General features: G+C 41.5%; 1 protein-coding gene across 23 annotated transcripts in view; it reads right to left on the reverse strand.

Annotated features, from left to right (window-relative positions):
- The window catches only part of LOC143219184 (protein muscleblind), a 520,585-nt gene that overhangs the window by 60,864 nt on the left and 445,307 nt on the right, over positions 1-14,414 (reverse strand). The window lies entirely within an intron of this gene.

Genomic DNA, 14,414 nt, shown 5'->3' on the forward strand with positions numbered 1-14,414 from the left:
CAATTAACTCTATTATTTTAAATAATTCTATTTAGACTTGCTCAAATAATAGCTAATTATTTTTCTGTTATTTAAATTTTTATTTATTTAAATAAATTTATTTATTGCCCAATGCTGGTAATACCGAAAAAGTTTCAGTTTCCGTAGCGGTTCTTCTACCTTGTTGCGTCGTGTTCATGCGTATGTGTACGTATCGACGCGCGACGCAGCGCGCGGCGTCCTTAAATCGCGTTAAAGCTCGCTGCGACGACCGAGTTACGAGGAGGCGGTAGACCTTCCGATATTAGCTGTATTATAAACCACTTGTACGTGAGTGAGTTTCACTCGCGGGTAAATTGCAGATAGGTTGCGCATACACTTTGAAGACTTTGCTCTGCTTCTAAAACGGTCCGTCTAACGCTTACGCGCCTGTGTACATATGTACACAGAAACGATTCGCGAGAGAATATTGTTAACGGGAAAAGGTTCCGTAATTAAAGTTGCGTTTAATCGTACTACCATGCCACCAGAGGTGGGCATTATTTGGCGAAAAAAAAAATTGAAATACTATTTAATATTTTAGATTTTACTTTGCTTAAAGAAAATAGTATTTTATTTGAACAATCTGAAGAACCTCGAAATGAAATACTTCTATTAGGTTGGGGAAAAAGAAATCCATTATTTTTACGTTATCTCAAGCGGAGAAATGATGGATTTCTTTTTCCCCAACCTAATATTTATACCGATTCTATTTATGTCTTTATACCGATTTGCAGAGCTTCGGTATCTGTGGGTTAAATGTCGTCGAGCTGCGCCGTAAAGCAAGTGTAAGGGATGCATGACCTTGCGAAATTCAGTATATGTATGTGCTGAAACTTTAGATTTAGAGAAAGTGAAAAATGATATCGAAGGGGTCAATCGCAACTATGTGAAAACCTAATTGTCCTCGGTATTCTCTATCTCACAGATCCTGGACAAAGTAAAGTAGTACGCGTGTCTGCCAAATAAGCTATTTACCCAACTAAACGGGTCCACAAAATTTGTCCCATAATCTAAGTGCACCCGCGTGGCTCGTAATAACACGCCTAGGGTCCGCTGGGTGTTATCATTTTAGACACCGCCTAGCACTTACGTAACTCTCGTGGCTGTTGAAACAAGGCATCGCAAGGGCTAAAAGTTGTAAGCTAGCACGCGTAAGTCGCAAGAAAGGGCTAAACGCAACGAATAATGCTTCATGGATGGTGTATAATCGAAAAGCGGATGGATGGAACGAAGAAAAGTTGAAAGACGAAAATGCAAGAAGGCAGAGGAAAGCTGACAAAAAGAAAACAAGAGAAGGAACACAAGAGATAGAAAATGTCTGGTGAAGAACGCGTACGTAGAGGGGAAAGAGAAACCGATATCGGGGTAACCGAGAACGGGCTCGGAAGAGGATGGAAGAAGAAGATCAGACGGTGTCAGGATGGTACTAATTAGACCCTAACAATATTAGTTCAGGTAAGACGCCTACAGGATAGAGGGGATAGCAACAGCCGGTAGGCATGCTTTCTTACGAAGATCCAGTGGCTTTCCGTAATAGCAGCTTGCGAGCGTAAAGCCGACCTCGAGAGGATGGTAAAGGGATACCTCCTCAAATATCGCCTAATTAAGCACATTCGTGAGTTTCGAGGAATAATGTGTACCCGCCAGGGAGAAACTTTCGACCCACTGAGGAGAGCACAATTGCACGCTGCTTTGCACCGTTTCCTTCTCCTTCAGCTTTCACTCGCCCTGGTACATACCCGTATTTGCATCATTGCTCCTATCCCCCTCCAGTGTGCTCGGTGTATGTAGAATTGTGTGGTCCATGGTGCACGAGACATGAAAGCTTACCGACATGTCCCTGGTGGATGAGATTTCCGACCAAAATTTACGTACATACGTGCCATTTTTCAATAAGTTTTTAAAAAGTTGTATTATTCTCTACAGTTTACGGCAGAGAAATGACTCCAATGTCGTATGTACTAAAACGGAAGGGTACAACGATATCTTTTTCCATACGAGGTACATAGTATCTTCCAATGCCTGCCGTTTATTCCTGCATTATCCGATTTCGATGACATTTCCCGACGGTATACAATCATTAATAAAATCGATATCGTTGACTAGATACCGCCGCAAAGGATATTTAAAACGTTTGAAAGCGTAAAACTGTTAAGACCGATTGTCATTAAAATTTGGAATAAGAACGAGCAGTACGGTCATAAGACGATTTAATTAAAATCGCCACGGAAACGGAACTGGGTTGCTTGTCAGATGGAAGAGCGAATGATTACCTTGAATAGGGTGCGCGAGATATTATATGGTTGGGAAGCGCGAGATTTATAATGGGTGCCTACGTCCCCGGACATCCTCTAAATATCATTAAAGTCTCATTAAAATTAGAACGAAACATTTCGCAGGGTTCCCCGGGGAATGCTGTTTCTTATCAGTAGACCCTTTAAATCAACTTTAATACTACGCTCGCCGGTTAATGCCACGAAATATGTATATGTTACTTTAAACTCTTCGGGACTACACACAGTTATTTGCATCCCAAAGATAATATACACCTCGGCCCGTGAATTAAGTTCATCGTGCACGTGTCGCGAAGCCTTTCGAGGTCGGAATCGAACACTTCATGGTATTTTTGATCAATTAAAAATACTAATAATACGAGCCTGTGAGTTACGATTGGTTTTACACGTAGACTAGCCGATGTCCGTTTCACCACCGGATCGCCGCGTGTGGAAAGGGTTCGCTTGTTCCGTTGCCTCGTAGCTTATAGAATTAACTAGATCGACACCTCGAGCGGCAAAGGTGTATCGTCATAGAATACCAACTACTGGAAATTCGAAAGGATGTGAAAAATACCGATGGACTTTAATATGTTAATATGTACATATGTATAGAGTGATATATTCTGGAGTATTCCGTGCTCGTTATATCCGTGCTCGTGCCCGTGTCGCGCACTCTCGTTTACCCAGCACTATTTCGTTTTGTCTCTAGTCGAGAGACAAGACTGTTGGAGTTGCGAATCACCCGCCAATGAGAACATAGTTGAGATAACTAGCGCTGTTTCCAAACATCCCGGTGTGTCTCTCGTGTTGACGGATGTAAGGGATAGATTACCGTAGCTGTACTAATTGTAGGTCGAAGTGAAATAAAAGAATACGTTAATTGGATACGAATATCAAATCAAGATTGTATACGTAACAAATTCAAAGAATAGTCCCGGTAAACATTGATCTTCGATTCTCCTGATTCGATCGGAAACGTCCCGAACACTCGCAGCCAGAATACACGAGCTGGTTGATTTTTACGCAAATGAACACGGTTAATTCAGCGACAGAGGAAGAGACGACCTGGAATCGGTGTGAAACAAGCGTATTTAAACGCAGCCACGAGGCTAATGTCGTAGGCACTTCTGCCGACGAAATTAAGGGACATCATGTGCCGCTTGGCGCCATACGACACCGTTTCAACGGGAAAATCGATATGCAAATCTACGCGCAAATCCTAGTAATCTTGCCTCACCCGGTCTGCAGCTCTTGCAATGGCTGTGCGCTTTTCTACCATGCTGTCCCCTCCCTCCATTCTCCTTTTCTCGGCCCTACCGAGCATGCTGGCTCACCTTTCGTTCACGCATTCCTCTTACACTTTCTCCCTATCATCCTGCTCCGAACGTTTTCGTTCCTTGCACGTGAACCGATCTTCCGTCTTCGGTAGTGAATTTCCACCTTCCTCCTCTATCCTGCGATCCAGAGATGTGTCGTGTCACGCGAACGTGTGCACAGGGAGAGGGAGAGAGAGGAAGAGAGAGAGAGAGATGTGTGCGTGAAAGGTTATAAAGCAGGATTAAACCCGGTCTGAAGGATCGTGTTCGTAGGCCACGTTCGACGGCAGAGCTTTATCAAGGTGAAAAGTCATCGACCTTTTCTGACATCATAAAACGAGTACTTCTCGGTATAGTACTTCTTCGTACGTCGTCCTTCTCTTTCGACAGTCATTTTTCAAGTTACTTATTGTTTTTTTACTTGGAGAAATGTGGAGGATATTTTCTGGTTCTCTAGAAGTACTCTAGCTACCAGCCTGTTGCTATTCGAGCCAATGTCAGCATGACATGAGCATGGTCGATTGGTTTTTTCTCCGGTCTTGGATAAAACAAGATTATGAATTATGATTGACAATTACCCAGTTACAAGTTTAGGATAATTTCTGCTAGTGATGCCTAGAAAAATAGCAAGCTACATATTAGAATTATTTTGCAGATTTTGCAGATTCTGCTCCGATAAAAGTTTGTTTTGTGTCTTTTAAAATCTTTTTTATACTAAGTGGGTGTTCTGGTTTTAAATGCCATTCGTTTTACATTCTTTTTTTACTAAAGTTTCGATTTTTATATAGCTACGTCTCGAATTAACGTTGGTACGGAAGTGGTATGATCGTCGTGATCGTTCACACATTTCCCGGATACGCATTGGAGCAGAGAGAACGAAAGGAAAGAAAAAGAAAAGGCAGCAATTCTTTCCATTGGCTAAAGGTCAGAGCAGCAGGAGGAAAGACAATCAATCTTGATCCCAATTATCGCGTCATTCAGCAACTGTAATTGAGTCGGTCGCCACCTCTCTTTCACCTTCTTTCACCCTTTAGTTGTTCCTCGAAATGCCGGAAAGTCGAAACACAATGAAGGTGAAAATTCCTCAACTACAATCGAGCAGTAACTTATTTTGCTCCTGCCACACCTGCTCTTCGCGAACCAATAATTTATCAACAACGGTTGAAAGAAGACGACTGACCAACGGTTGAAAGTCGTTTGTCCTTAAAAGTTCTTCGATTTAGACGGTTCGTTTTCTTTTCTCGTGATTTCACTCATCCTGGCCCATCCTACCTGTCCGCCAAAGTAGTTAAGTTTTTTTATTAAACAGACGGTACCTGCTTCCGATACAACTGCGAGTTCTCCCAAAACAACTACCAGACAGCTAAACGTTGTAACGTTTATGAACTTCTTAATTTCATGAACTTCGTCGCGAAAGTCCGAAATAGAAGCGAATTTCTCTCGCTCTGTTCTCTACACTCATTTTAGAACGCTACAAATTCCGCAATCAATTAATAATGCTTATCGTTGTACCTATCCTAATAGTGCCAACTCTGCAATTCCAATCAATTACAATTTTTTGCAACTTTTGGAGTACTCTACGAATTTTCCATGCAAGTTTGCGTAACGCTAAATCTTGAAACGCATAACAACAGCAGTAATTATAATTTCGATTACCTTCTTAAAACTTTTCTGTTCACATAAACACACACACACAAAATGCATTAAATTAAATGAGTTGAAACTTGAAAACACGAAAGAGGTAGTACACAGAAAGGTTGACAAAGGAAGATCTGTTGGTAGAATTATGTTAAGTTTGTGATAGGTTATTGCACACAGGAATATGTATATGTAGATGGCGTAACAAGGATTGGAGGACAACGTCGTGTTTTTCTATTCCCCTAAGTAATGTAGATAACAAAGTTCCTCTCAATCTGGCCTATCATCATGCCAATATCCGCTGGCTGCGCCGCTATCTCGATATTTCCTCCGAGAAGGAGTCTCTGCTGTTGATCGTATTACTCGCTCCCTTGCAAGGGATATTGCAGAATAGAAAGCCTCTTCGGTAACTCTCACTTATAGACAATTAATTCTCTATACTCATATACCTATACACAATTAACACATCGTCCTCTCACGAGCTATTATTTACCAGACACGTCTCATTCGCTGGCTCTCTAATTTTTCATTATCTGTGGATTACTTTATAAATGAACTGCAATACAGTATTTCATCGATAATTGTCCCCAACACGGGTCTGCCCAGGGACAATTATCCGCCAGGGATACTATTCTTTGACTTTTGCCGAACGTAGAAAAGGACAGCGGAGCTCGAGAGGCCTCGGTCGTCGAGAAGTGTAAACATAACTAATCCAATAACAAAACTTCTTTATTCTTCATTGTTTTTTGACGGAACTTTGACCAACATATTCGTGGCACTTTTCTAATGAAAATGATACCAAATATGATATAATTCCAATTAGATTATAATTCCGGTCCAAAAATTCCAGTTAATTTTTTATTATAATTCCAGTTCAAAGAACTTCCTATGCGCTGTTCCTCCTTGCGTTCGAAACGTTAATCGTTCACTGATTGGTCGGTGGTTTTTCGTTAATAACTCCTAAACAAAGCCGCGAATAACATTTTTCCAAAGGAAAATGTTGCTTCAAATGATCTCGGCAACCTTCCATTTCCAGCTGTTTAAGGAATTTTGGGACACCCTGTATATTAAGCACGTTTTTGATTACATATTCAAATGGCTAAAATAAATGAGAACCAACTTCACTACAAAAATGGTAAAATCATCGTACACCTAAACTATACAAAGGCACGCATGGACATTTGTGAAAAGAAAGCAATTAGCATAAATCGTGCATGTGAGGGGATAGATAGGTTGGCGGAAGATTGGAACGCGGTCCATATGGGGAGCAATAATTATTCGCGGGTGTGGAATGAACTCGGCACCGACTGGCCGCGCAATATCCTGCTTCGACGCTCGCAGAATTCCGAGGAATATCAGGGAGCTCCGCGAAAGATTGTGGAATGAAATCTTAGTAGTGGTGGAATTTTGAGTGGTATCATATTCCCGCAGTCGTGCGGGTGCGTCGTCGTCGTCGTCGTTACGTGCGCGCAATATGCAAAAGCATAGCCGGTGTCTTGAGGTTCCATTTCGGGCGGGCGCGGGTGGTAGAGCGCGGATAACGACGCGGAATTATTAACGACACTCTTGCCAGGACGCAACACTTTCCAACTAAATTAGAGAACAAGTTGGCCATGCGCAACACCGAGCGTGTGTCCCTCATTATCCTGACAAATTTCGTCGCGAGCGAGAGTGCGAGACATGGACCGAATGTTTCGTAATGGGGGTTCTGTACGGTACATATTAATGCGTAAAAGTTAATTCCGAACACAGCGATATCTTATGTAGATCACGAACATTATTAGATTCAGTGTACATGTATTAGAGTCGCATTGGATCTATCAGCTCGGTGCTCCTTCGGCGTCTATATTGTGGATGAGACACTGTGAGAAATTCTTAACTACGTTTACTCTGTTGGGGCAGAACTTGTCGTATTCAAACCACGAATTCTCTCCGACTTCACGGCTGTCTAGGGTGAAGAGGAAGCGATTGGTCTGGAAGAAGACGGTACCGATCACAGATCCCTATTTAACTACGCGGGTACACGTGTAGTACAACGAATCCGGATCTCAATTCGTATAATTCGCACGTTCAAGTTCGGCGACTCATGCGTTTATGTTTTTCGATCGAATTTGATCAACTTTTAGTGTTAGTTTTAGTTTTAGAAGCGAGACGCAAGCGAGACAGCAATCAATTCCACGGTAAATTATTCGACGTTACGTCACAGCGTATTCAAATACACGAATATTTGTGAAATTAAAATACACGGGCAAATAAATAAATAAACGGATTCGTTTATCGCACGTATACACACCAGAGATCCCTATTTACCGTGTGCGCAAATTCGTGTGGCCGACTATAGGTAACAATCCTTTTTAGAGGGTGAGTCAATAGTGAATATTACATCAATCATAAAACTGGAATGAACTGGAAAATATTTATCGTGTATGAATATAAAAAAAAACTTGTGTGGTGATGGACGAACAGCTTTATAATAGCCTCGCTGATCATTATTACATTTGACTCACCGTGTCACGTTGTATACGAAAATATTTTTCCTCGAAATAAATTAATAATCAAAAATCCCACCACGAGTATATTTTCTGTGGAAAGTGGATAGCTCTGCGAAATTTCATTTAGATCCACCTGACAGTTACGAGTTGTGCAGACGTACCGGTCGCTACAGCTGATACGCTGAACAATAAATCCCCATAAATCACTACCAAGCGTTCTTTAGTTGAAGATCGCGTTGTAAAATAATATTCGGACAAAGCGATTGTTTATTATTTGAATGAAATTTCTAACCGAGTGAGCGACGGACGTCTCCGTCTCAGGGGGGTATAGGGGGGTTCACAGATAATTCACAAGTTTCTCCAGCTCATTAAATCGACAGATTAAATTCTCGTTTCACGGAGAACGGGGTATCGTACGAATCCATTACTCGGAGGGACGATGGAAAATGGACGCGAATAATTATGCGGGGGAGAGAGCGGGCTCGCGAATCTGTGTACGGGATTTGAACGAGCCACGCTCGAAATGGGACAGAATTCACCGCGTGCCACACGTCTTTGAGCCGATCTTGAACTATATACAACGGCAGTGCAGTGATTGTCGGTGGATCGACGATTTAACAAGACATTTCTCCGAGTGTGAGTTATCGTTTAATGAACGCCTCTTCGACTTCGGGATGCTGAAGCACCCTAGAGTCTAGTGCAGCGTGCGAACCAGGCCTCACCACTTGAGTTAAGGACGGCCAACCCCCGATTTGCTTTGTCCCTCCCATTCTTCCCCTCCTAATCTCTCTCTCTCTCTCTCTCTCTCTCTCTCTTCCTCTTTCTCTGCCTCCATGTTACTGCCCCATCTGCAGACTCCTACCAGTTAACCGGGCTTGAGAATTCGTGATAATTCGTACAGGGGCGAGAAAGAACGGAAGGAAGTCGGAACGAAGATGGATAAAGGGGGTGGAGGAAGAGGAGAAGTAGTGAGAGAGAGAGAGAGAGATTCTCTTAGCGTTTGATTCGTCAGCACAATTAAACAAATTAATAGGCGTCGCTCGGCTCGTTCAACTCCCCTTCCGTGGCCGGCTTTCTTAATCTCTCCGACACTACCGACTCCGACCCACGCCACTTCACCTCTATGACCTTCCGCTTTTAGCCAGATAACAATCAAAGTTCGCTTGGAAACGTACCGATTTCCGCCGCTACAAATGGCTACAGTCAGGGACAAAACGATAGGACGTTCTACGTTTCTTTGCGCTTCCTTATAGTAAGTGATATCGGAAGGAAGTGCGTACACATTTTTAGTCAATCAGTTATACAGTGTTGTACACGTAGCTGTAAATACTGCACGAATAGTATTACTATCGTGGTGCATGTACGAGTGAATGAGCGATGAAGGAAGTTAGCGAGTGAGCGTGAGCGAGCGATAGGTCGAACGAGGAAAGACGAGAGAATGTGTGAGAGAATGAGACAGAAAAATCGCGAAGCGAATTCAGCGACAGGTTCGTCGCAGTCAAAGCGGACAGACGTACTCTCGAGTGTATCGCAAATCGTGTGGATTGTTTAAATGGTTCGAGCTGTTCAACAAAAGTTACAACACTACGAATAGCAATCGTTTCTAAGAAACTTGTATTTTCTCGTCTCATCGTCAGTTGTAAAACTCTCTCTCTCTCTCTCTTTCCCGTTGCAGTTTTCGTAGATCAAAGACCGCGCGAGAACGCCTCGAGAAGACGTGTTCAAGGCCGTAAAAAAGGCGTCATGGTGGTTTTGCTTAGGGCGTGATCAGCAATTCTTTTTTACCCTCGCAGAGTATGGCTGGAATTTCGGTGCAAAGGAATACGGGAGTTCGCCTTTTATAGAATAACAATTTAGTGAATTAGGAAGCTTCAAAGGAGAGAACTCCGGCAATGATCCTCGTGAGAAGAAAGTGGTCTTAAAGGGTGTGGAAGAAACTGGAAAAAGAGAGAAACACATAAAGAAAGAACAAAGAATGGAGAGAAAGAGAAAGAGAACGAAAGGCTCAAAGGCGAAGAAAATTTTCCGGGTCCTAAGTGATCAAAAAAAGGAAGCGTTGAACCTGCTAGCTGTTTTCTCTACATCTCCTCTGATCTCTATAGCTTTCGCCCTTGTTCTCGTGTTCTGCCAGTTCTCAATGTTTCATCGAGCCCACCATCACCCGCCGTGCTAAGAGTCTTGCCCGAACATCAAAGAGCTTCGTGACTGCCTCTACGTGTGGAATAAAACAGATACGATATACCAAAGCAAACCACTAAGTCCCTGGACTCCGAGAGCCCCGATTCGAGTCGTGCTCGACGCGCCACTATAATTATTAGGCTTCTCTCTCCATCCCTTCTCGAACAACGATTTTATCTGTCATTTCGATACCTTCAACGCGAACTGATCATATTAACCCCCTCGCCGTATTTTGACGAGCTAGACTCGTGACGAAGGTTTTTAACAAAGTCTAACAAATACGAATGTTACGCGTTTCATTTCAGAAGAAATACAATTTGATTCGTTTGTGATCAATGTTTAAGCATTAAAATAAATGTAGCCGTACACAAAATATAAATTTTCTCTTCTCTTCTACAACATTTCTCGGGATAAAGACGTTCTAATCAGTATGATTGTAAAAGAAACGGCACGGCAAGGGGTAAAAATTGCCAAGCAGTTTTATAATTTGCGACAACAAGTTAATTCGGCTGTTGGCGAGAAAGAACTTTCAAGCTCAGAGATACTTGGACACCGATGGTGCATCGGATCTTTCTCCTTAGAAAAGATTCGCTTTTGTACAATAATTACTTTTTGCCACCGCTTCTTTTGGAAATGCGTGATTCAAGAGAGAAAGGGAGAGATTGATCGAGGTATATTTCTTATACAATCGCAAAAATTTGTGACAGTTTTTGAAAATACTACTGTGCTGCTCCGGGATTAATTCGATAGAGGAGTAGTTTATCAGTAAAGAGCCTTTCTTTGCTCTAACATGTAGTGCGTATTCACTGACCCAATTATCAAGATTTATTCGACCCCATTCTAGCAATGAAATTAGAGATATCACGTTGGATAACAAGGTGGCCCTTAGCAGAGGAAGCCCACCATGAAATGTTTTTCATTTTTATGAAGTCCATCGGAAGAAGTCATTCAGCCAGAACAATCTTATATGTATTCATCTGTTTGTCGAAAAAATGCCACAGGAGTTTGTGTCAGAGGAGGTCTGTTTGGTCAGTTCGCGCCACAAACGATTACTCTAATTTCCTTCGGCAGCTTTGCTATTGTCTACCACGATAGCATTTGATTTTTCTTGGACTTCTCCACAGTAATGTAGAACACGAGTTTATTGTATTCCGCAACAGTGTTCCTTGGGACATTATGAATGACATCGCTCATGAATTTCTTAAGGAAAACGATGAAATTAAAATATATTGGTCGTAACACATCCCTATGCTGCCGGGTATCAAAGAGAGAGTTTAGTCAAAACTAAATAGTGTATGTGCATATTTTTTTAATGTAGTTTTATGTAGCTGTATATATTTTTATTATTCGCAATATTCTTGTCAACTATGAACTGTGAGTAACTACAACATGACTTCTAAAGAAAATGCAGTCTCATAAGACGCTCTACCTACACTGTACATTAAGAACCAGCAGATTTATCTTGATTTTCGCTATAGAATTCTAATGCTTTTGATTAGGTGGAATTATACATATGTTAATATTACCTATGCTTTGAAATAAGGATTCACGAATAAAATGATCTCAGAAACGGTAAATTTTAGGAAAAATGTACCTCCGTAGATTTTTTACTTGTCCAAAAACTGTTATTACTAGATTATTAGTAATAGATTCGAGTCCTACACATTTTATTTTGAACATTCTCGCGCATTGTTAAAACGACGAGACTCTAAAATGATCTCAGAAACGGTAAATTTTAGGAAAAATGTACCTCCGTAGATTTTTTACTTGTCCAAAAACTGTTATTACTAGATTATTAGTAATAGATTCGAGTCCTACACATTTTATTTTGAACATTCTCGCGCATTGTTAAAACGACGAGACTCTGTACGATTATAAAGTGGTTATATGATATAATAAAAGAGCAAATTCATATGAAAAATATCCGTTTCGACTAACAAGATAAAGCGTAGAAATTTTCGTTTAAAAGGTCGTTCTTATTCGTTCAGTTTTAGCAGATTTGCATCAGGATATGCCAACTTTAGATGGACAATCCCGATTGAAAGTCGATGACGGAACAGCAACCCTTCGATTGGTTTTTTACGCGGCAACGATATCCACGTGGCGGTGCGGCCGATAGAGAATCCCGGGATTAAATCAATGTACCGTGCACGGCGATATGAACTCATTGAAACGTATGTAATGCGTTCATGAAAACGGTCAGGGGAGGCAACGTGCCGCGGATCCCGGAGATTTCAAAATTTGTTTTTGTCCTGTGAAATATGCTGCGCTCTCGCTGGCCGCGATAATGGAAAGGGAATTACACGAAATGGTTATTTTAATTTCGGATCGTTAAAATCCTGAAAAACGATCTATTATTATTATTTATCACATTGCATTTTCGTCCCGGTCTACGTGTTCCACATGTTCGAGAATCGATCAAGGAGAAATCGTGAACATAGTGATACACTATACACGTGATACATTTAATGAAATGTGGTCTGAATCCAGAAATTCAGTGACATTTTGTTATAACTTGGACTGTAGGTGTTTACGCAATTTTCAATTTTTGTAGGCGAGTTTTAAAAGAGTGGAATAAAATAGAACCTTGTTTTCCGCGGTAGTAGCATTTTTAGGTCTGAAATAAATTAAAATTGTACTAAATTCTGTCATATTTTATATATCATAGCACTTTTTGAAAATTTTCGAAAGCCATAATTGCATAAAGATCCGCAGTCTAGTTATAACTTTTGAACCATCAGAGATGTTGCAATGAAATTTTCAGTAAAAGTAATTAAATGATGCAAATTATTACGCCTCGTGAACGAAAAATAGGAATTTGGAGGGCGATGGCGCCCTAGATCGATCTTTTATCTATCAATTTTATCTTTTATCTGAAAAACCCTATTTTTATATTATCAAGAAATAAGAACGCGAATCCCGCACCGCTGCAATCCTGGAAAAAGGAGTCTACCGCGGCCGTTCAAATGACCGGTTTCGCGTTTCTTAATTATTGAAATTATGAAGATGTTTCCATCAGAAATGATTCAATAAATTTCCTTATTTAATCACGTATTATTATCAAAATTGTGAAAATTCTAAACAAGTTCGGTGTTGTAATTTTTATAAAACAATATACATCAAGTCGTTAAGTATGAAACTTGACAAATAAGACACCAATTTCAAACACATTTGTCAAGTTTCATACTTAACGTCCCATCTTGTAGCCGGTACGGCTCGTGTTAAACGCGACGACACGAAATTGCATTACAAAATCAAGTTCAGCGTGGCTGCGTCATAACGAAGCGTTCACGGTACGAAGGAAGAAATCGAAGAAACCGGTTGAGCTGCGCCGAGATGCACCGTGCCGAGCCGCCGCGGAGCCGATGGACAGGAAAGCGATTTGCGGGTGGAAATTCCGGAACGGCTTAGGCTAATAATATTAATGGATGCCGATGCGACAATGCCATTTGCGCGGAAACGCGGACGAAGGAAGTTTCGTCTGATACGAATTCGTAGGGGCGCGTAAGTACTCGAAGTAGATTGCGTCATGGTGGGAAAGACATTCCGTCGCTATGGAACCGAGTTCTCTGAAGCTAGAGGGGGGTTAGGAGACCAAGTGGAGAGGCTACCGAACGTTCAGTTTACCATAGTCTCCCCCTCCCCCCCCCCCGCCGCCAGTCTCTCCCACTTTCCCCTTTCACCACCATCTCCAAGCCTCGACCGGCAGGCACAACGTGCCTAAGCGCGAGCTATTAGAGTAGATCCCTGCGAATTTGCACGTGGTCGAAGTCACGGACGGTGAAGTTCTTGCGAAAGCAAATCCAGAGCAAATCGACTGCTTAATCGAGTGACGCGAAATTTGAATAAAGACTCCGGATTCAACGCAGGCTGTGCCTTTATTCCGCACTTCGCCCACCGCTGGATTACATTATCATAGGAACCACGGGCCAACCAAATGGATTATGTCTAATTAACTGTAGCTATGGCTGCCTCATAGATTGGACAATGTGCTAGAATCAAACACGATAATACGCCATTCAAACTTTTACTACTTTCTAATCGCTAATACCGTGTCTTCTAAACATACCGGAGTAATACCAAAGTATTTAACAACGTCTCAATGCCCACGCATCGGCACATTGCGGAACGGCTGAAATTTCACAATACATACAACGTGATGCGAGTGAAATTAGGAGAAGTCTAGGGCTGTTACGTTGCTGGCAGTACAACGCGCAGTGGGCCAGCAGTCAATTTTTAAAGTTTAATATATTGAAGCAATCTTTTCCCTATACACTGGCAACCCTTTAAAACTCCTACATCTAAAATATTATTCATTTCAGATGATTCTGTGATGAGATACAGCGTTCTAAAGACAAAATCGTAAAATTCAGAGTGAAATTCAACGTGTTTCATACCAATGTGGAATATCAGAAAACGGATTTTTATAGTGGTTTTATATGTGTTAGGAGGTGCACTTCTCAAGTATATAAAAGCAAAATTTTAACAATTTA

Source organism: Lasioglossum baleicum, unplaced genomic scaffold (genome assembly GCF_051020765.1).
Source record: "Lasioglossum baleicum unplaced genomic scaffold, iyLasBale1 scaffold0021, whole genome shotgun sequence".
NCBI classification, from domain to species: Eukaryota; Metazoa; Arthropoda; class Insecta; order Hymenoptera; family Halictidae; genus Lasioglossum; species Lasioglossum baleicum.